The sequence below is a fragment of the Onychomys torridus genome, chromosome 12, assembly GCF_903995425.1.
Source record: "Onychomys torridus chromosome 12, mOncTor1.1, whole genome shotgun sequence".
Lineage (NCBI taxonomy): Eukaryota > Metazoa > Chordata > Mammalia > Rodentia > Cricetidae > Onychomys > Onychomys torridus.
The window spans coordinates 53,828,396-53,855,782 of record NC_050454.1 but is presented as its reverse complement, the minus strand read 5'-3'; positions in this window follow the sequence as shown (position 1 = coordinate 53,855,782).

The following is a 27,387-nucleotide window of genomic DNA, read 5'->3' as shown; positions in this document are numbered from 1 at the left end:
AATTCAAGCCAAGTGGAGAATTTAGGAGACCCCTGCCACACAAATGCTGCTGGTCTTGAGGTAGAGCTGAGAAGAAGAACGCATGAATTGTTTTTCATAGCCTGCCTCAGAGGGTCAGGTCCATTAGCCCCAAATACACAAGACTCTCACATCTTCTGTTTTCTGGATCTCTCTCTCTCTCTCTCTCTCTCTCTCTCTCTCTCTCTCTCTCTCTCCCTCTCCCTCCCTCTCATCTATCTACCTGTCTCCCTACCTATCTATCTATCTACCTACCTATCTATCTATCATCTGTCTATCTATCTATCATCTATCTATCTATCTATCTATCTATCTATCTATCTATCTATCATCTATCTGTCTGTCTATCTATCTATCATCTATCTATCATCTATCTATCTATCTATCTATCTATGTATCTATCTATCTATCATCTGTCTATCTATCTATCATCTGTCTATCTATCTATCATCTACCTATCTATCTATCTATCTATCTATCTATGTATGTATCTATCTATGTATCTATCTATCATCTATCTATCTATCATTTGTCTATCTATCTATCATCTACCTATCTACCTATCTATCTATCTATCATCTATCTATCTATCTATCTATCTACCTATCTATCTATCTATCTATCTATCATCTACCTATCTATCTATCTATCTATCATCTACCTATCTATCTATCTATCTATCTATCTATCTATCTATCATCTACCTACCTACCTATCTATCTATCTATCATCTATATTTTATTTCTCTTATTTTTTTCCCACTCTGCTCCATATGATTAGAAATATACCCATAATAATTGACTTTCTGATTTTACAATCACAGTTCAGGCACTCAAAAAAACAATTGATACTTCCAAATATAATGTTCTCTTCTGTTTGTGCCTAGCCTAGATCTATAAGCTTTAGACAGGAGATGGCACTGAGGAAGACATCATGATGGGCTCCTCTCCCTCTTATCCTCCTTCTCTTCTTTCTCTTCCTCCTCTCTACCCCCCCTCTCTCTATATCTCCATCTTCCACATCTCTTTAACTGTTTCTTTTTGCTGTATTGTGGGTTGAACCCAAGGCCTTGCACACACTAAGCAACCACTCTAACTTTGAACTGTCTCCCTTCCCATCTGTTCTCTCTTTAACCATAATAAATGAGGCAGTAAAAATAATAATTCTTTGGTATCTGAAAGAAGACAAAGATTGACTCAAAACAGAAAATTACTCCATCGACTACGTATTTCAGAATTCATATTGTATCTTCTTAGAGTTGTAATGGATGCCTCCTGACAGGCCTAAAAGATAACAATTTAATCCTAAGATGACTTTACCTAACATTCATAAAATGTGCTTATATTTTCCTTATAAATGAATCTATATATCTTCATAAATTGATTATACTTTAGCTTCAGGTTTCACAGATGATAACAAATAATTTCATTAAAAGTACAAAGATTGAAGGGAGGGCAATTAAATCCTGGGTTATTTCCATGAAACTATATAACAAGAGAGGTTTGGAGCCAGGGAAAATCATAGCATTGGAGAAGATGCAATTTGGGATGAATTGGATATGTTAAGCTAACAGATAAGCAATGAAAACCAAGATTGACCTATAAAAGCTAGAAGCCATCATGATCTTGTGGTAGCTTTGTCTTCCCATTCTATGCCCACCCGCTCTTGTCCTGTGTCAGCGGAGTCTGATGAGCGGCATAACACTATGGGGTCCCTTCCTCACCGGTTTCTGTCTGAGTTTTGCCAGTGTGAGGCTGGCGGCACCAACAGAGATAAGGAACAGGAGAAAGGGTAGTAGAGACTTCCTTCCTGATGTGTTAGTTCTACAGTGCTCTGTGTCTGGGGGAAGCTATTTCCGTTCCTGAACAGGCGTCCTATGAGAAGGTACAGCTAAGGTTCCAGTTTCCACTGGGCCCTGGCAAAGATCCTTCCTCCATCTAGAAAGGGTCACTCTCAGAGCAGGAACAGGATCCCCATGTTGCAAAACTGTATCCTGTTTTCCTTGGTTTCCGTCTACATCTACACTCGGATCCCTTGTTCCTTCACTGAATCTGTTCATTTGAAAACTCTGGGGTGAATAATGTTTGTAGCTTCAATCTTGGTAATTAGTAAGTGAAAGAATGTAGGAAGATGTGTGTGTGTGTGTGTGTGTGTGTGTGTGTGTGTGTGTGTGTGTGTGTGTGTGTGTAAATTTGACATATGTGATAGTGGAGTCTGGTATATCAAAGAATAAGGAAGATTGGAGACTGGATGTTCCTGAGCAAACATTTATGTTGTAATCTTGGGATGGAATTTCTTTTTCCTCAGGGAAACCTTCACTTTTGTCCTAAGCCTTTCAAGTGATGGATGAAGCCCACCCATGTTGTTGAGGACAGTTTCTCTTACTGAAAGTGAACTTATCATGGAAGCTAACCACATCTACACAGCAGCTGCACAGTGATTCCCACTGCTCGAAAAACTGGGTTCTCAAATCTAGCCAATTTGAAAGACAGATGCTGTATAAAACAGTTTATCATACCTGAGATGCAGAGTGCAGAATGAACCTTTTCTAGAGACAGCTGAGCAGAGAGGATGGGAATGCATCAAAGCTTCTACTTCTTACAGTGCGACAGTGACATGTAAGTCTCCTCAGAGTTTGACAAAGAAGGAAGGCTAGTTTAATTTCTGCTCTTTTTCTAGTGGCAGGGGGATTAGCTGGAAAGGTGGTCACCAAACATTAGATATTTGCTTCAGCCTTGTTTCCAAAAGGCTTATAGTTTTGTGAAAGAGAAAATACAGTTGAGAAGAAGCAGTGAGCAAAGCCAAGGTGTATGTCCTATCTGAAGTTGTGGATCTTTTTCTTCCCTCTTTTGAGGGTTTTACATGGGTGCAGCATCATCTGCCACATGACTTTTTTTTTTCTCTTTCTCGATACAAGAACGTTGTAATTCGGATATTGATCTGTAGTCCATGGTATATCATATGTTGTGAATTCAGTCAACAAACCTTTACTGCACAGAAAGCCCTTAGAACATAGTATGAGGAACTCTGAACCCTGAAGTACTTTTGCGGGGCAAGGTCATTTGTTGAACTCAGATTGGAGCAGCTCTGGTCTTTATGGGATCCAGATTCTTTTGTCATCACTGTTTGAGCAAAAAGAGCTTGTAAAAGAAGGAAGGCCTGGACGTCTCACACAAACTTTCTGCTGACACTTCAAAATCATAGAGATCTAAAATCCCATGTGGGCAGCCACGGGGAAGATGCTTGGAACAGCCACAGAGGAGAAGACTGGGAAAAGAAAAATACAAAGAAGTTATAGCAAGCTAACTAGAAAGAGAAGGAACTCTTTGGGTCCTGGTGGGGGTTGGAACTGATGTTCCATGACTAGTGAGGCTTTGGGAGAACATAGAAGCTCTCAGTTGACCCCCAGATTGATCTGAAAGAAAAGGTCACACATTATTTTTCTCTTTGCATCCCTCCCAGCCTTCATTCTATTTTAATGGAGACCACATTTTACTCAAAAAGTTTTACACAAGTTTTCTTTGAAACTCATCTGAACTCTGACCTTGGTTGGCCCTCTGTCCTACACGTTAGGCCATGTTTCTTTCTAAAATAGCAGGTGTTTCCAAAGGAGAGTATGCCTTTCCTCACGAGGGAGGAAAGATGAATGTAAACTCTGAGCAGAGTGCCTCATGCAGTAAGCACTCAATGGAGCACTATCAATTATCACACAATCAATGGCTACTGTATCTTTCTTACAGCTTGTCCCCATAAGGTGTCAGTCACATGAGAAGTAATTGCTGTGGTCCATGTGTATTTCTTAACTATTTAAAAGATGCAGATGAAATTATGTTTTCACCCAACACAGGATTCCAGGGAAACTGTAGCTAATCTCTTCTCATTTGCCTAAATGTACACTCTCCATGATTCAAATTTAGTGTTAGATTCAAAATACCATCTGGTTCTTCCTTCTCAAGTCTTTTGAATAGGGCAGACTCATGATGGTGAGCTGTTCTGGTTATTATCACTTAAGGATGTAGAAGTATAAATTCCATCCCTATGGGGTTGATGGGAGCCTGTCAAGTTTCAACCTCTAGACTATATTTAGTACTAGTCTAATTTATTCTCTCTCTCCCTCCCTCCCTCCTTCTGTCCCCCAACCCCCTACCGTGTGTGTGTGTGTGTGTGTGTGTGTGTGTGTGTGTGTGTGTGTGTGTGTGTGTGTTTATTACCCATTCCACAGTATCCTAGCACCAAGACAAAATGTGCTCATCTGAATTCTTGGCATTTCTCTTGGTTTTCTTGAAAAGGAGTTATAGCAATAACAAACATAATGGAAACAAATCTCATAGAGAATGGACCATCTTAGAAGGCAGTCTTCACTCTTAGCTGCTGTTTTACAGAGATGGTATATGTTCTCATTAATCTCTGCCATTTCACATCTTCAGAACTCTCACATAGATGCTGTCTGGCCCCAGAGCTTTGCTGCACTTCACTTTCTGCGATTGCAGCAATATCTTCTTCTTCACTGAAAGTCTAATTTCAGACTTTCTTATGACAAGTGTTCTCAGAAACGAGAATTTCCCCATCACTTCCTACAGTTAAGTGCTGCCAAACAACCAAACAAAACCCTTCTCTGAGCTGTTGTCCCTCTGGATTTCTTACTCCCTCCTGGCTAGCCAAAAAGACAGCCAACAGATTACATGCAAGTGAGTCCATTCTTGGGCCAAGATGGCTTTCTATTTAGATGTCTGCCCTTTCACCCCGTGCCTCCTTGATATTTCTTCTAGGAGTGGCTTTGTTCTGTATTTACATTGTCATGTACACTACTTTCTTTGAGATGGTCTATAGTCAGACTTTGTTTGGCTTACCAGCTTCTGAATAATGACACAGAGACTTTTTATTAATTATGAAAGCTTGGCCTTAGCTTAGGCTTGTTTCCAACCAGCTCTTAAAACTGAAACTAACTTGTTTTATTAATCTATGTCCTGCCACATAGCTCACTACCGCTCCTCAGGACTGTATGTCCAACTTCCTCCACGTCTGGTTGGAGAATCTCCTGCTTCAGCTTCTTCCCAGAGTTCCTATCTCTGCCTACAAGTCATGCCTATTCTCTCCTGCCCATCTATGGGCTATGTGGGGTCTGTCTAGTTTTGCTTTAAAACTGATCTAGAAAACTCTCCACCTTGCGGTTGGAACTAAAAAAACCATGAACACTTCGAACAATATCCTCAGCTCTTTCCATACAGCGCTTCATGGTCTAATATGAAGAATTTACTTGAAGGGTGGACTAGTTTGTATCCATCTGTAGTTTTAATACTGTCTGAGTAATGGTTTATAAAAGCTGTTATCAATATCAAGCAGGCAGTTTCTCTGCCTTGAACTAGTTTTTTGTTTCCATGGTTTGTAACAAGAGGGTGATTGCATTTATCACTTTGGGTTTTTGTAATAAAATTCCATAGACAGGTGCCTATTAGGTGCCATAGGCATGAACAGCTATTGGCTGTTCAGCTCTTTATTAAGCCAATCAGACGGTGCCTTAGGCAGGCAAGGAAGAACAGAGACATATCTTCACACAGTGTTATCAAATATTCCACAACAATGGTCAGTTCTCTTTTCTCTCCCACCACCTAAAAACATTTAAAGAAAAACCAGCTAATTTGTTAGATTGATATTTGACTCAAGAAGTACAAGATGCAATTTATAGTTCACTATGGTCCTTGGTGTCTAATGACAGTAAATTTTCAATTCACAGACTTTCAGTACTTTCTTTACAGATAGACTTGGTTGAATAGGAATACTGCCACTGTCATATTTTGTATCCTGCTGCTGGACTATCAGCTTTGGATATTGCCATGATTGCTTCTTCATGGAATGCTGCTAGCTGTGTTGTTTTAGATCCCTTATTTGTAGAAAAGGAAAAATAAAACCATTCTTCAAGATTATTATGATAATCCATTTGTACTGAACACTATCGATTAATAAACAAAACATGCTCGGAAAGTGCCTGACACATTATACACACAAAACAACTGTTACTGCTCTGTGATTACCCTTGAGTCAGTGGATATTAGATTAGTCACAATACCCAGTACCACCTGTCACAAAGCTGATGTTGTCAGTGGGGGATATGTATGGCAAGGTCATGGTCAGAAAGGAAAGGGACTTTTGGCAAATGTTAACAGAGCTTAGATACACCTTACCGCATTATCAATATGAGCTGGGATCTAAGTACCTTTAGGAGAATATTTTAGACACAGAAGACATGGCAAACACAGTTCCTGGGGAAGGCTCGCCTTATGGCACTGATGGCAACTTTTTCTAAGGTTATCTAAAACAATCCTAATAGTTTCATCACTTAAAAAAAATCACTGAAAAAAATATGATTAACTAGTTAGTCTGCTCCATGGAGATCAGGTACTTCTAAGTATATTATTCTACTCAGTATTTCTTTCTGATAAGACAAATAGAGAATTTTGGCAGCAAAGCAAGAAATTTGCCCCCAGGAGGTCTGGAAGCTCGTGGAAAGGAGTCATATGTAGCCACCTGTGTCTATTTTTAACCTACTCTTCCTTGGCATGAGATCTCTGGTTACATGGAGCCTTGTGTCCTCAATCTTGAAGATTGGTCTTTTTCCAGCATGAGGAGAGTAGGAGTCTGTAACTGACCCAGATAAATTCACCTGAGTCCTAGAACTTATCCTCTCTTGAAGCTGATCCATGGATTTAGACACAACACACACACACACACACACACACACACACACACACACACACACACACACACAAACAAAATATATAACCAATTATATAACCTATCAAATATATAATTAGATATGCGTAATGCAATATAGATTACAAAAATACAAATTTTAGGCTGTGAGTCTAGGCTAATCTCTAAATTGGCTGCAGTGTCTGGCTGTTCTCCAGACATAATGTGAGCAATCCTATGATTAGAGATGACCTGGACTATGTGGGGTCTGTCTAGTCTTGTTTTAAAGCTGAGCTAATAAACTCTCCACCTTGTGGTTGGAACTAAAAAACCATGAACTCTTGGAACAATATCCTCAGCTCTTTCCATATTGTCTAAAATTTCATTGTCTAAAATGAAGAAGGGCAATTACTTGAAGGGTGGACTAGTCTGTATCCACCTGTATTTAAATACAACCTGCGTAATGGTTTTTCAAAACTGTTAGCAATATTAAGCAGACAGTTTCTCTGCCTTGAACTAGTTTGTGTTTCCAAGGTTTGTAACAAGAGGGTGATTGCATTTCCGTCACTTTGGGTTCCTGCAATAAAATGCCATAGACAAGCAGCTTAAACAACAGGCATCTATTTCTCACCCTTACTGTTCTAGACCTAGAAAAGTCCTAGACTGTGGTGTTAGCTTGATTCTTGGTAAGGGTTTTCTTCCTGGCTCACAGATGGCTGGATTTTCACATGGCAGAAAAAGGAAACCAGGGTCCCTTCAGCATCCTATGAAAAGGTCAGCTCTCATGGCTTTAAGCCTAACCTGGTCTGTTTGGGTTCCATTGTGTTGGAAAGTTAATTCCCAGAATTACAACTTTGAGAGGTGGAAACTTCAGAGGTGATAAGGTAGTGAGGACTCTACCTTTCAGGATGGATTGATTAATGCCTTTAGCTCAGGAGTGGTGTGCTTGCAGACATTGACTTCAGCACCCCCTCTGTATTCATGAGATATATGGTAACTTTATCGTCATACAGCACAACAAAATGTGTTATTGGAGGCTGGTCACTTAGTCTGGTGATTCACCAGCCTCTGGAACAGCAGTTCTCAACCTTCCTAATGCTGCAACCCTCTTTAATACAGGTCCTCATGCTGTGGTGACCCCCAACCATAAAATTATTTCATTGCTACTTAATAACTGTAGTTTTTCTACACAAATATCTGATATGCAACTCCCAAAGGGGTTGTAACCCACAAGTTGAGAACCACTGCTCTAGAACTATGAACTAAACAAATTTATGTTCTTTATAAATTAGTCAGTTTCTCATCTTCTCTTGCAGAGGCAAAGAAGAGCTTTAGACAAACTACATAAATCCCCACCTCCTAATACCATCACCCTGGGAGGTAGGGCTTTGATATGTGAATTGGGGGGAGGCAAGCACAGATTTAGTTCATAAAAGCAACCACAACTATTTAACATTTGGTTGAGGCATAGACTTGAAGAGATTTTGCAATGCCAATTTTGAAACCTTTATATTTAGAACCAGGAATATTTGCTTTCACACCCCGTTTGTGGGCATTTAACCAGCATTAATATTTTAATTAAACACTGTATTTTGGGCTTTCATTGGTGTCTAAATGTCACTGGAGTCTGTGTTCTTTTTTGCAATGCTCAGAAATTATATATTTCCTCAAACCATGTAGGCATATCATAGTTACTGGGTGGATAAGCACAGAGTTATTCAGGGCCTTTCTTCCTTTCATCTTCTAATCAACCTATTCCTGGGACACTGTTCTCACCTGTGTGGTTTAAGGTTGGAAATCCCGTCTTTAGGTAGCCATGTGACTAGATATCACTCCAAGAAGTTCTCTTTGTGGGGGATAATCTTGCCCCTCAAGTATTTGCTTTTTTCTTTCAGTGAAATTTGGCAACTAAGCTCCCATTGTCTTAGAAGTGTAGACTAACTGGACTAGCAAATCAAGCGGAATGTTCTAGGCCACCCTCCCATGGGATGTGTGAGGCACTCTTTGTCCTTGTTTGTGACCAGATTACCTTGGGTGAGCAAAAGGAGGAAGGAGGGATTTACACACACTGCCTACAGGAGGATCAGTAGGAAATAGACCATGGGAGGCCCCAGTGCGTACTATTGGGCCAAGGAAGAGACACAGCTTAGAGTAGACATGAGAGACCGAACGTACAACAAACAACCAAGGTGCAGAGCACAGAGTGGCCGGGGAGATGAAAACATCTGCACTGTCGGCTGACTCTCCCCAGGACCTGACATTGGTACTGTTCTCCACTGAGTCCTGTATTGATCCCCCCCACAAGAAAAAAAGAGAGGGAGACAACAGTCAAAATTCAGGTTCAGAAAAGTTTTATGTGTTGCTCAAAGTCAGAGAGGTGAGAGGTGAGGACAGATTTGGAACGCAGACCTGATTTTAAAGCTAAATTTGGCAGCACCGGGTTAGAGTACAGCAGCCCACTAGTAATAAGGCACATGTCAAAGCAGGAGGGCTTTCTCTCTTCCTTCTCAGCTCCCATCCTTTCCTCCTACTCAACTTTTCCAAAGACACCAGCCTCACAGCTCTAGAGAAATCCACAGACGGAAGGGTACTGGGGAGACTATTCAAGGACAGGGCCCCTGAGAGGGCCCTTGCTGAGCAATAGCTGGTGAGGAAAAGGTGAGGGACAGAGACCATCAACGGGCTTGTTTTAGAGCATGCACAAGTTTTCTGGAAATGAGGATGAGATCGTCCCCCAGATTCTTGTAAACTCTAGCTATGAACATTTTTTTAAATTCCAACTGAGATCCAAACTGGGAAAAGGTGAGCAAATGCCTTCACATGGAACTGGATTTTATGGAGAACTCCAGGCCTCATACTGTGACAGTAGTGTGTGAGAGAAACCTCTTTGCCATGCATGTTTTTGTTTTGCTGTCTGAAAGCATGCGTTATGTTCTTTCCTGTTGAACTTCACTATTAGTGATGGAGGACCTTCCAGGGGATTGCACAAGAGCTGTCCCCTTTGGATCATGTTTACCGTCAGGGGCAGAAAAATGAACTGAACACAGTATGATAGTTACTGTGTTAGAACTCCCTACTAGAAGAGATACTTACAAAGAAGAGGAAGAGGGGGCACAGAAAGGAGGAGATGTGTGAGGCAAGAGGACTAGGCTAAGGGTGGGACCAAAGGGTAGCGCCAGATAGCGAGATCAAAGTGTGTAAGGTATAGAGGCATCTGAGAACAAGGCAGACTCTTATGACACCCGTAACACACCATCTCCATCGGGCTGTGCGTTTATGTGAGTGAGTCAAATTCCGTTTCTAGCTAAAAGTGACAGTGAAGGTAGCCTGTTTAGAGTACAACATGATCCTTGCTACATAATAACTTTTTTTTTAAAAAACAAACAGTATTGAGAAGGAAACTCCCCCTTTTAATCAGAGAATTCACTCAGTCAGAAGGTTGGAAACAGCTACCTCAAATAAAATTTAGTGACAAAATTTAAAAAGAAGGAACAGAAATGCACATAAGCAATTTGTCAGTAGAACTGAAACCAGAAGTTGGTCATGTAATACCAGCCTACAAATCTTCTGAGTGTCCAAATCCCTGTCATTTTTTTAAATAACTACTTTAATACTTAGTTTTCCCTAAATGGCCTCCTAAATATAGTGACTTCCTTTCAGTCAACATCCTAATCAATAAGATCGTGTCTTTCAAGCTTTATCCCATGCTTTGAAGTCACAGATTGACTCATGAGGAATTTCCATTCTTCCTCACAGCTGCTGAGAAGGGAGCCCTAGCAGAAGGAAGTAACCCATGCTCTCCCCACACTTCCTTCCTGGCTGGGCCATTCCTGGTCTGGGTCATCCAGCTGCATCCAGGAGTCCCTGAGGACACTAGGCACATTGCTCACGGTGGGAATCCATCTCAAGGCAGATTGATTTAGAACTAGATGGAGTTAGAACTCTATCTAGTTTTGACTTTGTGCTAAAAGTTACCACCAAGTCATATAAGCTCTCATGTATAAAATATTTATTATGAATATTTACTCCATATCCTTATTTACATATTTCATAAGTTCTATCATTTTTCTATAACTAAGTGTATTTATTCATCTTTACGAAAATGATTCAAGTAGGAAGCCAGTGACAGTGTTCTCATGTAATTAATAAGTTGTGACAAAAATCTTTCTACAGAAGTTTTTGAGCTGAATGTGATGATAAGTACCTGTAATATCATCAACTTGGAAAGTTGAGGCAGAAGAATTACAAGCTGGAGGCCAGCCTGGGTTGTACAGTAAGACCCTGTCTGCTCACTTACTTCAAATGGGGGTGACACACAGGTAAGATCTTTTAGAAAAAGGACTGACATGTTCTGAAAACGACTGAGTCTATTTGCTTTCCTGGTAGGGGCACTACAGGGATTGCTTTGTAGGCTGTCCAGGTGGGAAGTCTGGAGTCAGGGTAAGCCTTGCTACTGCTAAGTGCCTATCCAACTCCGTGTCTGTCCTCAGGCTTCATGCCTGAGCTGTATGTATGTATTTACGATGTCAGATCTGGCCTGTCTCTTGCTCCCAGGAGCTTCCTGCCCCTGATTCTTTATTGTTTCTGTAGGTCTGCAGCATCCTCACAAACATGTCTTAATTCCATAGCACTCAACACTTCTCCGACTTAAACACGGTGCTTCTTAAACACCTGTGGATGCAAAAGAAGAAACACAAAGGTTTTTAGATAAAAGAGTAAAAATAACTACTTGAAAATGTCTGAGTTTTATCTTTTCTAGATAGGCCAATCTCAGGGAAGAAGTGGGCGATCAGAAAGCTCATGAGAATGCTCTTTTACTAAGAATAAAAAATTAAAAAAAAAAATAAATAAAAATGAAGCCTGATGTTCAATTCCAAGGCAAGTGATAAAGATCAAAGACTTTTTATTACAATATTTTCATTTTTATTGAACAGATTCATTTTGGACTTTGGCTTGCTTTGGGGAATGTTTACCTTTTAATAAGTGATCTGTTTAAATGTAGATCAGAGAACAAGGCTTTCTGTTTTACAGTTGAACTTTTGACCTTAGGGGATGAATGGGTGGAGGTTAAGAGGAAAAGTCCACTGTGTTTCTACTGAACTTTTTACCCATTTAAAAAAAAGAGAGAGAGAGAGAGAGAGAGGAGAGTTTAAAGTTCACAGAGTGCACAGGAGGTCTCCATTGGGGATTTCTGGTATTATTAACTTCCTGACCTCAGATAATTAAAAAGGAAGAGCAGGGCCACCTCAGACTGTGACTCAACTTTGAACTTTTAACCTCACCAGTAAAGCATTTAAATTGTAAATGGTAGACCCTAGAAACTTGCTTATTGTTATCAGTGTCTTTTATCCCTGGTTACCAAGTTATAATGGAGGCCCACAACATTAGCCTGATCTTTCCTTTTTATTTACTTAACCTGTTTTAGCAGAAAGGACTGTGAATACTGTTTACTTCGAAGTGGTAGGTATTCTGGTGAGAGTTAAACTTCCAGGGTCACTGGATTGCAGAAGTAGATTACCTGGCCAGCTTCTCATCAAGGAGACTCTTGAAAACCAGTAGCTTGAGTGACTTTCCTTCAGGTCATCTGTCCCAGGAACACAGAAGCAACTCTGGCACTTTGTCTCTTTTTTCTCTCAGTTCAAAACTGGTTGCAAGTGGCCTAGAGGGGGTGTGACTTCTGTTTTTTAATATTGAAATTCACAAGGGGGTGAGCAGGAAACTTGGCTCTCAAGTTGGTTGTGTAACCTAGAAACTTTCTTGACTTTTTCAAGTAGTGATTTGCTTAGCTGTGAGAGAGCATTCAAACTAGGAGAGGTCGCATGCCTTTTTTTATGCTATTTCTTGTTTTGGTGATGTTTTTGCCTTCTGGCATCTCTGGGCTCATCCGTTTGGTGTTTGTAGGGCTGGAGATTGAAATCAGGAGGTCACACAAGCTGCAACTGAGCTACACTCCAGTTCACCTTGGGGGTTCTCACTATATTCCTCATTCAAATATCACGCACACAATTCTAGGCAAGAAGTGGGTTTTCTTCACAGGTAGGGTCCAGCTAGATGGCTCTGATTTCACTGTCATTGGTTACTGCACATGGGCTTGGCCTTCAGGAGAAGGCTCCCCTTTAAGAAAATCTGAGGCCTGGAGAGATTACTCAAGTGACCTGAGTTCAGTTCCTAGCCCACACACACATCAGCTGGCTCACAACAACCTCTTCTTCTGCTCGACACTGAATTCCCACACCACACATGCACGTGCGTGCACACGCCCACTCACACACGCATACATACAAATAATCATAACAACAGCAGCAACAACAACAATAAAAATAATAATAATAAAACATACATACGTCTTAAAAATAAAGCACGAAGGATATAATGCGAGGTGGAATAGGGACAAGGAAAAGAACAATCGAGTAGGACACAAGAGATGAGCAGGAGAAACAGATGACAAAGAGCCATTAACCTCCTTAGTTGGACTTGGGCAGAGGCTCAGCCAGATCATGTGATCCTGACAAAGCCGTGAGTAGGTTGTGAATCTGCCACAGCCACATGCTGTGAATACAGAGGCTTAGCTAGGCAGCTCGCTGGCGCTGGTACAGCACGCAGCGCAGCGCAGCACGTAGGACAGCGAACATTCTGCGGGGCCCACTCTCCCCTCTTGCTATTTGCTAACACCTTTATTGCCTCCAGTTAGTCCCAGCTCTCTCATTCCCATCTGTCTAGGAGAGCTTCCTTCCAATATCCTGCCCTCCTTTTTCTACGGCCAAGAGACTTCCCCGGTGTCGTCGCAAGCCTGGGAAATTGTCAGCTCAGAAATGAGGCAGGTTTGGAGTGAGGCTGGTGAAGGTTTCCCAAGACATCAGGGAGAATGGGACTGTGCGATGTTGTGTGGGACCCTGAGGCAGAGACAGCTGGAGGGTGAGGACAAGGAGATAGACGGCTGTCTGGCTGGAGGCCCATCTGCATTGCCCTGAAAGGAGGACATCCTGGGTGGGTGCCTGGGAGAGCTGCTAAGAGCTCTGACCAGCTTCCACTGTAGCACAAATGTTAACCCACACCAGCATTCCCGTTCTAAACTCCTCTGCCCTACTTGCTCCTCTGAGAGCCAGCCGGCCCGGCGGCAGGTGATTTATATTTGAGCAAGATACTGTGTTAATATGAATATGTCTGACCAGGTAATTGAAGTTGCAGGCCAGTGGCCTGTAAATAACTGCTAATTGGGGGTTTGGGTGGGCAAAATCACCTAGTTATTTTCTCTGCCCAGGGGGCTATATTCCTCCACTAGATCCCATCTACTGTTTCTAGTCTTGAGTTCATGGTTTCTGGTGTCCAAGTCCAGAGTGCAATCACATTAACCTTAAGTTCGCCTGGGGGAGGTCAAAGGTCACCAAGCAGGGCATGACTGTCCTTGCAAAACAAGTCCTTCCTGTGTGCGTGTGCTTGCTATCATCAAAATCTAGGGAGAAAATAGAGCCCTGGGTGTTGCCAGCAAGCATCTTCTTTCTACAGAGAACTACATCATAATGCAAATCTTTCTCTCTTGGGAAATAAATAAAGTCACAGAGTTGGGGGATGGGGTGGGGGGGGGGCTGGGAATGAAGCAGATTTCAGGTGGCTCCATTGGAGGCTACCATTAGGATTTTTAAATTTAATTTGTTTTCAAGAAATCTGTATTTAAGGAAGTGGAAAAACAAACAGCTAAGCACAATCCAGAGAGCCAGCACCAAATCATTCAGGCTGTGAATGTTTTAGCACTGAAGATTCCTCTAAAGCTGGGTTCAAGGATCCTACTGGAAGGTTCTGAATGTGAGCATGGGGAAGGACAGCCATGTATCTCTCCTTGCCACCAAGCTGGTCTAGATCATCCACGCTTAGTGGAAGAGCAGAGTGCAATGTGTAGCCTTTGCTGACTTCGCTACATGCCCTCCCAGAAGGGGACATGGCTACAACCCCAGCTCAGCTTTGAAGCCAAACCTTGTCTTAGAAGCAGCCAAAGGGTATCAGATTCTCGGTAGTTACCTATTGGCAATATCCTCTGTTTGGGCATGAATATTTGCATTGACAGTAAAACTGATTGTGTGTGTGTGTGTGTGTGTGTGTGTGTGTGTGTGTGCGCGCGCGCGCAAAATCACACCAGTGAAAAGCCCCTCTTCTCATTTACTTCTGCCATATGTTTAGATAAAACAGACTCCTTTATATCTGCTTGATATTATTTCTTTGGTTTGATGTGCCCAGCTGGCAAGAATAAGTGATTTTGGGGGATTAAATTTAGTAGAGTATCCAGGCAAGTGCCAGGAGCCCTTAATGGAACTTTGGCAGGCAAGACAGCAATAATTGTACAGCAGGTACAATGGGAGTGGGAGGCTGGTGCTGCACTGAGCTGTAATCTTCTCCCCTCTTCTTCACAGCAGTTCTGAAACTGAACTAGTATCTAGATTAGGTGTTATTTTCCATTACAACTTGTCACACCTCATACAAGTGACACCCTCAAGCAGCCGATACCAATTCAAAATTTGTTGGTAGCCAGGGATAGCAATTGTTGGCCCATTTAATCCTTCAACTAGTCATTAAAATGACATGTATTATGCCCACGAGAATGACATGCCAGTCTTTGGACCCTGGAATCTCTCGGTGGTTTCCAAGATAGAAAAGAAGGAGTTACAAATCATCCCTGACAAAGGCATGTTGCCACGTGGTGCTGAACAGAGGCATGACATACAGAATCTTCAGTGTGTGTCAGAGGTCTCCTCCAGACTCTAGCGCCTTCACTGGAAAACTGGACTTAATTCTCCTTGTGTAGAATCAACGATCTTAACTCATTTTTTTTTTCTCCTAGGAGGAAATCTATGAGGGTCTCTCTAAAGTTTTGAGAGCGGTATGGATGGGCTCCCATTTCATCTCCCCTCAAACCTGATCCTGTCTGCTTTAGAGAGGGTGTTATTTATTGACTACCTAACCAAATGTTCCCCATGGTATGGGATAGAAGATCAATTAAACATGGCCTTCTCTGACCTAAAGAGAGAAATGCCTTTTCATGCATAATTATGATAGAGTGGTAATTCCAGGGACGACTGTATCAGGAAACACCTTACTGTTCATTGTTTAATAAGAATCCCAGAGGCTGGGGGACAGCTCAGTGGATAAGTACCTGCCGCAAAAGCTTGAGGACTGAAGTTCAGATCCAGAGTTCATGCAAATGTTGGGTGTGTGGCTACCCACCTGCCTCCATTCCAGCCCCAGAAAGATAAAGACGAGGGACTAGATGGACTAGCCTGATCAGCAAGCTCTGTGTTCAGTGAAGATTGCCATCCTCAATGAATAGGGTGGAAAGCAACCTCCACTGGCATAAGCACACACACGCATGTGAACACTCACACACTGAACATGCATACATTCATGTGCACAATACACACAAATAATTGAGAAAAAATGAATCCCAGGGAGAAAATTCATTTCATTAATATAGATATATATTGAAAACCATAATATAGATTTTTTTTAAAAAAGTGCTCAGGTACTGCTTTATGAGCACTGGAGACCAATGGAGATGTGAGTGCTGAAAACTGAAGACAGGGGTGATGAAATGTTCAAACTACGTTTATGCAATTCTCAAAGAACTAATAAAAATATTTAAAACAATCTGAAGATGTATTAAGCCAAAATAGCAATTCCTTGGACTCTTGAGAAATGATAATGTTTGAACATTTTTTTGTTTTTGTCAAAGCTTCCAGGAAGCTAGAGACTTTGGGGTAAAATGTTTAAATCATTGAGAATTGATCTGACATTTAATGGCTAACATTGAGTCTCTGATGCCAAACAAGGTCAATGGGTCAGGAAACTTCCATTACCTAACTCAGCTGACCTCTTTCTGTGACATGTCAGGGCATTGATCAAGGTTGTTATCTCTGATGGGAAGGAGGCTTTCTACTCCTTCTTTAAAGACCTTTAAAAATGGCATCTCCAAAACTTATAATTTGCTGTGACCTGCACTGTTCCTGTTCTCGATAAAGAAGTCTGCCTCTTTCTGTTCCTCATGCTCCTTCTTTTCATTTGCTGTGCCCTACTGCAACATTTCTTTCTTCTCAGGGAATCTCTGCATCTGGGATTCATTCACAGAAGACGGCTCTCCAATTGAATGGTGCCTTCAAATTTTGTGGTCCAAACCTCAGAGCTGGTAGTACAATGGTGGGTCATTTGGCTGTCCTTTGGCCTGAACGGTCTCAGCACATCCATACTGCCAGTCCTTCCTTCACTGGTGTGAATCAGTTTTAAAATGGAGCGTCAGCTTCACTGGGACATACATTCTCTTTTTCCTTACGTGTATTCTCTGTTGTCTCTGTTTGGAGCTGACTGGTGTCTTGGTTTCATCCATTAGCACCACCATGTCTTTTTTGACTATGGGAGTTTCAAGCTTGATTTCCTATGTCTAAACTGATTCTTCAAATTTGAACAATGAAGGAGTATTTAAAATCTCTTAACACTGCAGAAGCATTTAATGCTTTTCAGTGTTCTAAACATCTTTCATAGGGATTTTCTGACTTTATTCTCACAATGCTTCTGTGAACATAAATGTAGACTAGTTCATTAGGCAACCCCAGAAATCTTCAACATGCCATTTTTACAATGTGTTTTCATCTCAGATGACTAATTAAGCCATAGGGACAGTTAGTTTTACCTAGTCAGAGTTACACTGATTCTAAGGCCTTCCTCTCGGCTTCATGTTCTTCAGGTAAGGGGTGTATTGTTGTCAGGACCTTTGGATTGTAGAGGGGCGATGGTGAGCATTGTAAGGTGGCCACTAAAATCTGTGCTCTGCCTCTTCCACGGGAGGAGACCATCATAGCAGAAACGAAGCCACCTAGTGAGAAGCTGTGTTTTCCTGTTCCCTCTCCAGCAAGCTGTGTCATAGGATGTCTGCTATGTGAGCAAAGGTGATGGATGTCATTCAAGTCTCATGTTCCTGATTGTCTTTGCCTTCCCACAAATACAATGGTGACAGGGAGAAGACTCTTGGAAGTCACATGATGGCACAATGCCCTGGTTCTGGGTTGTATTTCCAAATGTCAGAGTAGGGAAGAAAGAGAGCCTTCTCCCTGAAATACACACACACACACACACACACACACACACACACACACACACACACACATGCACACACGCACACAGACCTCTGAGTTGATAGCCTTGGATTGTTCCTTGTGAGATGAATGTTCTTCTGTTCTATGTGAGTCACTGTACTTTGGGGTACATTTTACTTTAGTTGTTTTGTTTACCTGCTTAATGCGGATGACTATTTGATTTGGATAGAATACACCTTGAGAGCACTTGACCTACTACTGTTGGCGATAAGGCAGGAATGCATTAAGCCATAGTCTTACGTTTTCCCCTCTCAGATATTTGATCAGATAATAAGGTTGGGATGAAAATGGGGATGCATGAAAGAGGGTAGACAAAGATTAGAGAAGGCAGGGTGGAAATGGAAGTTGTCTTATAGAGAGATTCATTGTTCTAAGCAATGAAAGTGGACTACACACACACACACACACACACTCACACACACACACAGACAGACCACACCACACCACACACACATACAGAGAGAGAGAGAGAGAGAGAGAGAGAGAGAGAGAGAGAGAGGGAGGAAGCAGAACATTTCTTCCTATGTCTTTATTCTAAAACTTTTAAAAAGCCTTTATGGGATGTTCTGATGCACTTACTGGATATTACCAGCAACAGATTAGGAATTATTTCTTCTTTCATTCGCTGTGACGCGCAGAACTGTTTATCACAACACATGAGAATTAACATAGGAGTGAACAAGCATAAGCCTAGTTATCCAAGTGAAACACGAAAAGCCACCGAGAAGAAAGTGCGCCCTTCTTTCATCTTCAGCTTTTTCCAATCAGACTGTGCATTTTGTCTTAGTACTTGTCACTTAGACATTTATCTGAGTGGGTCATCTTGAAAGTCTTGCATGCCAGATTCCAGAGAAATAGGAAGATAAGCATCACCAACGTCTATTGATGGAACAGTTACTTAATGTCCTTCTGAACTACACATGTGCACTCACAGGGAAGCAAACTAGACCTAGGGATGAGGCTCTCCCAGGGTAGCGAGTTCGGGAACCCATGGGCAATCCTTGTCCTCGGGATGTCTGATCCAGACCTGCCAGGGCGTCAGAAAAGGCCACATATTCAGACTATTCAAAACACACAAAGAAAAAAAAAAGCGACCTGCTCATTCTCTTCTTACCTGGTCAATAGGGCATGAAGGTTTATAGCTAGCTGGAGAAACCAGTTATGCGAGTTTTGCACTCACCCACAGGGCTAGCCTAAGGGAGAAAAACATTTGAAACTGAATTGCCTTAAGATCCATGATAGAGCTTTGAATCTTGTGTCTTAGATGAAGAGCTGAGATTAGCGTTTTATGTGTGATTTATTAGGAGGGATTTTGAAACTGGAACTCTTGCATTTTAGGAGTGGTTTTCATGAGGGCCATAGTTTTCACTTCTGTTTTGGACATGAGGAAGTGATGGGGAGAATATGTTCTGCATATGGGTTCCTTGTTATTGAATTATGGAGGACACTGTATTCGTGGCTTGTTCTTCCAGCTTCTTGTTAAGACAGGAAACAGTTGTTTATTTGTGGGCTTAGGACTTGCTTCTCCTTGGTGTGATGAGAAAAAGAGCTTTAAAGAAAATTCTCACACGCCACTAGTATTATTAATTTGTGTATGTATGTATTTGTGTGTATGTATGCATGGTGTGTATACGAATTTGCACGTGTGTATGTGGTGCGCATGTGTATGTGTTGTATGTGTGGTGTGTGTATGTACTTGCATGTGTGTGCGTGGTGTGCATGTGTCACATGTGTGTGCTACTTGTATGGGTGTGTTGTATATGTCTATTACACAGAGAGAGTAAATAGAGAGAAGAGAGAGATAAAGGGAAAGAGAGAGAGAGAGAGAGAGAGAGAGAGAGAGAGAAGAGAGAGGTAGAGGGAGGGAACAGGGAAGGCTAAATGTATACAATACATGTATTATAATGTATACAATATAATGCAGGGAGCTGAAACAAGTCTCAAGATGTCACTGCTACTTGGAGACAGGGTCTCATATAGCCCAGGTTGGCCAGGAACTGGCAGAGGCCAGTGATGACCTTGAACTACTGATCTTGTGTTTTCACCTCCAGGTTGTTGATATTACAAGCCTGCAAGCCACTACCCTGTTTATGGGGTGCTGATGGTCAAACCCAGTAGCTCCTGCATGCCAGCCTAGCACTGTACCTACTGAGTTACATCTCCAGCCTCAATTCATGAGTTCTTAACGTACTAATGTGACTTGCAAAGTTACTGAAGACTAGAAAGCTACTTGCACATTTAAAAACCTCACTCCTTTCAAGTTTTGGTGTCTCTCAACAGGGTCAAAGTGCCTCCTCACTTTGACTGCCACAACAGATATAGATGAGGAGAATGTGTGTGTGTGTGTGTGTGTGTGTGTGTGTGTGTGTGTGTGAGTGAGAGAGAGAGAGAGAGAGAGAGAGAGAGAGAGAGAGAGAGAGAGAGAGATCTTTCCTTTTTCCTACTAGGTCATGGGAAGTGCTCTAATATTGCTCCCTTTATTCAGTACCTTGTCTGTTTTGATGGGGACAAATCAACTCTCCTCCCTCTGGGAAATACTCTGGTGAGTTGAGTTATACCAGCAGTGGAGCTGACTGATCTTGTTAGAGCCACTGGGCAATCTCTGCTGAAGGAAGAAAATCATATTTCTGTTTCGTAATGGCTGAATGAAAAAAATAATCTGAATAAATATTATGCTATATTCAATTGAAAAAAGATGTAAATGGAGAGGATGTGGGGATCACCCTTAAACTCCAAGTTTAGAGGTAAAACTATATATATATATACTTTCCATATTCATGGTTGGGAGTTTGAACTGAGTTATATGGACTTAACAACTGTGTATGCTTATCTACTCACGAAGTTTTAAGAACTCTCTAGCAACTCTTTATGAGTTAAGAGAAGTCTTTCCATCCTCTCCACCTGCCTGCCATTCTCCCTCCTTTCTTTCCCTTCTATCTATCCTGCCTTCCGACCTGCCTGCTCCTCTTCCTCTTCCATTCATCATTTTAGATGTTACAGGCAGTTTCCACGGCTGCCCAGCTGCCGGCTTGAAAGGACGCCTTCTTCACCTGCCCTTTCGCATGAACTCATGATGTTTAAGAGCGTCCTGTGCCGAAGTTTGGAAGTTCTGAAACGTTCAGTTTGCTTCTGTCTAGCGGCCGCAGGACTGGGAGAACTCAGGAATGCCAGAGAGGAGTTTGAAAGGAACAGCTAGTCCTAGCTTTGTTCCCATCAAATTAGTGTGGCTCCTTCCCCGCTCCTCCCCACACAGCAGCGAAACCTGCTTCTCTTTAAGTCTGTTCCTGTCTGCCAAACTCAAGCAAAAAAAAAAAAAAAAGAAAATCCTATCAGCACACCATCCACATTTTTTGTTACAGAAATAGAGGAAAATAGGATGGGTTTCTTTGCTTCGTTATTACTGTAAAGAGAATGTTGTTAAAACAAGAAGGCAGACAGCAAGGAGAAATCCACGCCCCACAATCCCCTGTGTTCACATTACACTAGACAAAGCTATGCCACCCGCAAGGAGAGCTGGAGGTGTGTGTGTGTGGGGGGGTGCGATATCAAAGGCTCCTCGCTCCATCCCTTGTCCTCCACTCTTTCTCCAGCCTCGCCCAGAAGGAGTGTGTTTCTTCTTCCAAGCAAAGGGCAGAGGGGTTGTCTCTTCTTTCACAAGCTAAAAATCTGTCTCAGTGCGGAGAAAGCAGAAAGGAAAGGACTCCATCTCTGAGAAAGAGAGAGCGGGAGCTGGGGTGAAGGCTCATGGCAAGATGGAGCGGCTTCTGAGAAGTCAGGATCCCCTCTCCTGTAGCACTACACACACTGCCGCAGAGATTTAGAAACTACAAATATGGCTTTTGGAGTCCTGGCCAGATCGTTTTCTTATTTTTGTGTCACCCATGTCACCCTTTGTTGCGTGGGACAGAAATATTTTTAAGAGCTATAAATGAAAAAAAAAAAGTATGTAGTGTGTGTGTGTGTGTGTGTGTGTGTGTGTGTGTGTGTGTGTTCAGGTTTCGTTTAAGCGCATGTACGTGCATGCCTGTGGAGGCCAGAAGTCAACCTTGGCTGTCTTCCTGAATCGCGCTTCCCCTTACTTTTCGACACAGGGCTTCCCACGGAATCTAAGCCCTGCACCCTCTGTCTGCACCTCCCTAGCAGAGCAGCACCTATGAGGACTGGAGGTCTAACTGATTCTCATGCATTTTATTGTCTGAGCCTCCCCATCCCCTGGGATGAATTCTTATTTGATAATCAGTTTTCAAAGACTCAACCATGGTAAGAAGTGAAATTAGAGGCTGCATAAGCCAGCAGCCAGACTTCTATCCCTCTAGGTCCTCTTAGTAACAGTATGTTCAGGTTGCTTCACCCTATGACAAACAGAATGGAGTCCCCTTGGCGGCCACTCCTGAAAACCTGTTTATGTCATGTGTTTCTGTTATTATCCATTTTGGCTCTGTGCCATGCACCTTGGTAGGTAACTAGAAATTTTGCACACTGGCAAATTGTTTAAATCTTGAGTGCAATCCCAAGATGCCACGTAAAAGTGCAAGAGAACCAATTTCATGTGTGCACTGTGGCAGGTGCATGCTTGCACTCACACACGCATGCTCTTCTCTCCACCCCCACCCCTGCCACACACACACACATACACACACACAAACTACTACTGAGTAAAGTTTAAAAAGTATTTTATGACATCCCATTATTATATGAAAAATGTTAGACATACTTTCTTATTTTTAATAAGTAAAAACATATTTTCTTGGGTGAAATCTTGGAAAAGAAAGAATAAGGAAAATATACTATTTATAGGACTATTAGGTATCCATGGGATTTTGGTCTTTGGACTCCTCTCTTATCCTTCCCACAGGAATCAGAATCCTCGGGTCCTCCAGGGCCTTTTGAAAAGGGCATGTTATTTTCATGGAGCCTATTCACATTCTCACACACACTTCTAATCATTTCTAGCCAAGCTTCCTAAACTGGGGGTCCTAGCCCCACCTGGAACCTCGGACTGAATTGGTGGGGGATCTCTACAAGGGGGGAACAGCAGAATAAAAGTGTTATGAAGAAGAAAATAGGAAAGATATGAAGATGGTCTTTAACAGAGGAAAGGAAGAGAGAAAAGTAAAAAAAAATACTAAGGATGTTCAAAAACATAATGAATCATAGATGCCTAATATTACATATAAGTATTTATGTATCATATCATATCCATCTATCATCTATGTATCTATCTATCTGTCTGTCTGTCTATCCTCTGTCTATCTTAACATGGGCTGTCAATGCTTCCCTTAAGAGCCATAGACCATCTAACCAAAACCCTTTCACCAAAGATAAGAAACGCTCTTTTGAATGGTTGTCAGGGGAGTTCAAGAGATTACCAAAATAATTCACTACCACCGTTATCTTTGATTGCCTCCCATAATCTGAAGATAAGTCTCTATTGCTGAAGACACCATGTCCTCAGTCAGGGCTCAGAAAATCTGACCTGGATCTGACCCGAAAGCCTCTTCTCTGAGGTCTAGTTCATACAGCTTCAAAAGATGCTATAAAAACTCCCAAAGAAGAAAAACAATCAATAGACTTATCTAGCTATGACACCTATGAACCATAACAATATAGTTGTGGCAAGATAGTCCTAAAGGTACAATAGTGGTACTCACATCTTGAAGTGACTAACAGCTCTCTAACTGGACTTATAACTTAAGTTAAGGTCCACTTAATAGGAAGGAACTCATGCCTGATCCTGAAAACATAGGCAACTACCAGGGCAAGTAAGATCATGCATCTTTGGAAAGAACCAACTACTACCACCTACCACTTTACTAGGTCATCATTATTTCACATTCTCAATACTTATCCTTGTACCCATAGGTAAGTGTCATTCTTACCCTTCACCAAAGAGGCTTCTCTTTTTGGTGGTGTGCCCAGCCCCAGTAAATACCACTGCAACACGATTCACATACCCATGGACCAGGGATCATCTTGGAAGATGGGTAGTGGTAGTTGTAAGAGTCAGAGGACAAGCAAGTCTTTTGTGAGATTGTGTCTCCTAGAAATAACCACAAGATGCCTCAACATAAACAAGACATGAACAGTGATAATAGCGATTAGCATGCTGATGTGCAAGAAGAGCATCTCACATGGGCATCACTCATAGACCAAAAACTTCAGGCAACTCATGACTGCTGAGAGAAGAACTAATCTTCCCCACAGACAAGCACTCAAAGTACTAAGTAGTCAGTACTGAAGTCATATACGTACAAGCAACATTAAATGGATTAAAAAAAATTTTTTTTTGCATATATATGCAATAATCAAGAAAAAGAGGTCATAATTTGAGAGGAGAGGGAGAAAAGTAGAGGGTATAAGGGGTTGAATAAGGAGACATGGAAGGGTTGGAAGGAGCAAAGGGGAAGGGGAAAATGATATATCTATAATTAAATTGCAAAATATTTTCATCTGTAGTTGGTTGAATCTACTGACATAAAACTAGCAGTGATGGAAGGCTGTTTGTATTGAAATTCTGACACATTCTAGTTTCTCTAAACTTTTCTGAATAAATACATACACACACATCTTTTACAAGCGTAGAATTCCTAATTAAGGATTGACTTGAATCTTACTACTCTTCCTTTAACATCACACCATACCTATATTTCGAATTTTAAATAACTTATTAAAACCTTTCTTATTGAGGGATTTTTGCTTTCATGTTGCAGTGTTACCATGGCACAGTCTTGTCTCAAAAAGACTGTATATACATTGCTGATATTGGTAAGATGACCTTCTCAGGGTACTTCCCAAGGAGTCAAATCCAAATCGGTTGGTTGAAAGGAATTAATCAGTTTTTGATACTTGACTGATAATCTTAAGTTGCTGTTCAATAAGATTGTATTGAACAAAACTCTGACATGGTATTTGAGAGGACAATCCCACTCGCCAACATTCTCATAAAAATAGCCTTCTCAATTGGTGAAGTAATTGACATCTGGTTTTATTTTGAGAGTGAGAAAGGACTGTTTTCTTTCCATGTGCATACCAGCTTTTCCTTCCTTTATTTCTGAGTTGTCTCATGTATCCCCTTTTCTGATTTTCTCTGGTGGGCTTTTGAACTTTCCTCACTAATATGTTTTCCTATTGATTCATATCATTCTTGCCTCATAAAATCCTGTAATTTTTAAGTGACCATTTTACGCTAGCCTGTGTAAAGTAATGAGTTTCATTATGGCAATTTCATATGTATGTGTCAGTACAATTTGCTCTTTCCTTCCCTTCCCCTCTCCTGCTGGCTCCCCTACCTCCCCCAGATAGTTCCCACCTCATTCTGCTGCCTTATCCTTTGTATTTCATTGCCCTAGTTTTTTAAAAAAAATATTTTCTTTTAACCTTTCCTATTTTGTTATTTATTTTTCTATTAAACTTTCACATTCCTGTTCTCAATCTATCATCTCATCTGGGAGTGATTCTTAAACATAACTTGCATGGGGCTCTCTGGTGGACTCATTACACTGAGATTGTCAGTCCAACACTAGAATATGTTATTCAGTAATCCTTTGCCATGATGCTGCCCACTATGTTTTAGAAATAAGCCAAAAAGATGTTGAGTAAAGTAGTTTAATAAACTGTATTGTCAAATATACTTTCATAGGTTTCACATTTTTAAATTCAACAATCCAAGGGTCAAAATTATCCCCAAAGTGTAATTGAGTCTCTATTGAACATGAACAGTTGTTTTCCTTGCCATTATTTACACAACATTTATTTGTATTTGGTATTATAAGTAAGAGTTGGCATAGCATAGAAGAGAACATTCATAGGTTGTATGCAAACACAGGCATTCCATAGAAGATACTTGAACACCAGCAGTTGTTGGAATCTGTTGGGGGTTCTGGATTGAGTCCCCTACGGATACTGATAGGATTGTATCACATTAAAACATAGAACAAGCGTTTCACAGTTATTTCTCATAAACATATGCCTACTTTATTTATATTTGCTCATGTTTTTATTTTTAGACATCTAGTTGTTTGAGTTATCTGGAATTCATTTATCACTATATTTTACTGTAATATAGAACCAATTTAGCACAATTTATTGAGCAGAAAGATATTTCCCCAATAATTTACAGTTTCAACTTTACCATATACTGCAACTTTATAAATATTTGAGACTATTACTAAGCTTGTTTTACTTTATCATTGATGTATCTGTTTATTAAAGTCTGGTGTTTTAACTTATGTAAAGTTTGCATAAATATAGTGTCATGAATGGCAACCTGTCCCTGTTACTTATCTCCCCCCAAAGCATTTTTTAACAATTCTTACCAGTACAACTACAACAAGAATTTGTTAAATTGATTAGCCATTTATTATTCTAAGTTACTTTCCTCTTTGACAATTTAGACATGTATATTTTACATGCTAGTCACAGTCCCTACCCCACCTTCTCTTATTCTCATTCCTACCATCGCCTTGTCCCAACATGTTTCCACTCCCTACTATCCCATCCCCTTGTTTGTGTTTGGTTTGATTTTGTGACTCTCTGGGTTTAACCAGGGCCTCTTGCAAGGATTCTCCCTCCTGCAGCAGCCATCAGTTGTTAATAGCTCTTCAAAGAGGTGCAGATCCCATCTACCCATGTCCGAGGGTAGGCAGTCACAGCTGCTGTGGGTTCATTACTGCAACAGCCTTGTTATGCCTGGAAGACAGCGTACCGCCACCCTCATCTATGTCATGCAGGTCTCACCTTCTTTTTGCTCCTCTTTTGTGATGTTCCCCGAGCATTGTAAAGTATGATATAGATGTCCCATTGACCGCTGAGCATTCAACAGTCACTTAGTCTCAACACCTTGACCAACTCTGAGTCTCTGCATTAACCTCTGTTCACTGAAAACAAAAGCTTCTTTGACAAAGGCTGAAGGCTAATCTCCTGATATAAACGTAAGATTTGTCTCCATTTAGCAAAGCCTAAGTACTAGGTTCATCTCTGGTACCTATGACTTCCCAAATCATGGGCCTTTGACCAGGTCCACAGTACCAGGAATGAACTTTCTCCTCTGGAATAGGTTTTGTATACAAATAGAATATACCTGATTATCTCCATAAGCTTTATGTCATTATTACATAGTGGACATCTTTCCTGGCATATTGTATTATGGCATGCAGGTTCTATAGCTGGATGAAAATATTGATGACTTTTCTTTCTTGGTTGCTGCATAGCAACTTCTAGAACTATGGAAATTAGGCAGCATAGAGGAAGCTCCCAGCTCAGTTCTGGCATGATTTCTCTATGCCATATTCTGTATGTCTCTGAAGCATTTGAAGATCACCTATCTATCTAAAATATATCTGTTTAACTTTGGAAACATACCTAACATGACTATAAATTTGATTGTTACAGATGACTAACTACTAACTTGCATTTCTTAATTATCTTAAAAAGTTTTTAATAATAGCTTTCAAGGACTAGAACTTCATATTACAGTTTTAAATGATCTGCATAGGTGTAATACCTTAAACAAGAGTAGAAACATATAAACAGTATGACAAAAATA